We start from the raw sequence: 2176 nt of genomic DNA on the forward strand, positions 1-2176 counted from the left end.
AGGAGGAGGAGAAGGAGAAGGAGAAGACAATTTTCCTAATAGACTTTCTGGCTGAGGATGGGCAGACTGGTGGAGGAAGCACCTATATCCCCAGACTGGGCTGATGAAACAGATGAGCCAGAAGAAATGCTTCAACTACTTGGCACAGTAATGATGACAATGTGTGTAGGACATCTCCAATTGACCATTCCATTCTTCCTACTGTTCCACAGGTTGCTGGGGAACCCCATATTGATTGGAGCCATCTTCCCAAATCACCATCCTACAATGCTCTTCTAGGGAACCTGCTCTATGATGTGATAGAAGACTCAATTAAGGAATTATTTAGAGGATTAAATATCGGTACAGCACACTGACCACATGAACCTAGCAATCCAGAGAGGCTGAAAAGTTTTAGTTATCCTTGGTTTGAGGACCTGGATTCCCTGTTCAGTTCTCTGGGTCTCAATGAAGAGTCTCTAGGTAACAGGATAATTAGAGTGGATATTGCTGACCAAGCACAGGATAAAGACAGGGATGACTGTTCTCTTGGCCAGGATAGAAATCAGGATACTGACAAAACAGATATACTGGAGGCCCATCCTGCCACAGACAGCTTTGATGACTATCTGCCTAGAAGAGGTGATGATAGCTTTGGAGACAAGTATCAAGATCATGTGATTCAGACCAGTATCATGATGGGTATCAGGATGGGTTTAGAGATGGCTCACACCAGGATATAGATCGATGTGGGGACCAGGATTAAGATGATGACTGAGGCAGCAGCGACTATGATAGAGGCTGTGATTCTGCAACAAGCAGTGGTAGAAGAGCATTTGGTAGTAGGTACCTCAGAGAGTAGGTACCAGTAAGACAGACAGGACAATTGATCATGGAGCTCCAGAGATGATTACTCTTGGGGTGATTATGGGCATAGGATAGGGTCCCTCCCAAAGATCAGAACTGAATCTAAAGCCTCAGAGCACTCATAAGGAAGACGATTCCTCTTCTAGCACCACCCATCCCAGTTGAGTGGCTTCTATCTTTGGAGGGGGAAAGTCCATTGGCACAGTTGCTAGAAAAAGAGAAGCAGAAGAATAGCTACAGAGAAAAAACAAGAGAAACTATAGTGGCAGCTGGATGAGCCAAACCTAGAACAATGGCCTCTGGAGAGACACCCAAGCTGGCAAAGTGAAGAAATTCAGGAATGGGAATGGTGGAGGACAGGAAGCGAGCCAGTGCGGACTGGACCCAGCCGCAATAGGCAGAAGCACGTCAGACCAGGATGCATGAAGAAGAGAGAGTGAGAAGTCTCTAGAAAATGAAACACTCAATAAAGAGAAACACTGCCACTCTCCAATTTCTAAGCCTCCCAAACCTGATCGACTCCTAAAGGTGACGCCAGCCCCTCCACCAAAGGAAACTCCTTAGGTGAAAAGAAGTTCTAATCCTCGTATTCCATCTCAGAGCTCAGACACAGAGCAGCAATCCCCTACAGGTAGTGAGGGAAAAGTACCTCCAGTTCAACCCTCAGAGGAAGGACCAGCAAAGAAAGATGAAAATAAAGTAGATGGAATGAATGTCCAAAAGTTCAAACTGGGAACTCGGGCCATGGTCCAGGAGATGGAGGGAACAAAGCCTGGAAGGAGTCAGACAGGAAAGATGGCAAAAAAGATCAAGTCTGCAGATCTGCACCTGAGCGAAAGAAACCTGAGGAAAATCCAGCCTCCAAGTTCAGTTCTGCAAGCAAGTGTGCTGCTGTCTCTGTTGATGGTGAAGATGAAAAGGAAGGAGCACATCACCCCAAATAGACCTCCTGTGCTTTCTCCTAGTCTCTCTCCACCCTGGACATTCAAGAGCAAAGCAAACCTCCATCCAGACAAGACAAAATAACACTCACCACCTCCTGGGGGAGGAAAAAATCAGGGTCAAGTTCTGATCAAATAGATATGTCTCAACCCAAAAGCAAGCTTTCTATTTAATTTGGAAATGCTGAAGACATTTCTGCTAGAGAAATAAACACTGTGAGGAAGTAACTATTGCCACCACTCTTTAGCATCAGAAAGATACAATATCTGAATAAATTAAATAAGAAGTGTGTAAATGTTTATTTGTAAAACTCTACAACACTCCCTAAAAGTCCAAAAAGTAGACCTGAACCAATGGAAGATAAAAAGTATTCTTAGATAGGAAGACA

General features: G+C 44.6%; 1 pseudogene; it reads left to right on the forward strand.

Moving 5' to 3' along the window:
- The window catches only part of LOC105518126, a 2966-nt pseudogene extending 1176 nt beyond the window's left edge, over nt 1-1790 (forward strand).
- Nucleotides 1791-2176: the final 386 nt, after the last annotated feature.

This window comes from Colobus angolensis, unplaced genomic scaffold (genome assembly GCF_000951035.1).
Source record: "Colobus angolensis palliatus isolate OR3802 unplaced genomic scaffold, Cang.pa_1.0 Scaffold311, whole genome shotgun sequence".
In the NCBI taxonomy this organism is placed as follows: domain Eukaryota; kingdom Metazoa; phylum Chordata; class Mammalia; order Primates; family Cercopithecidae; genus Colobus; species Colobus angolensis.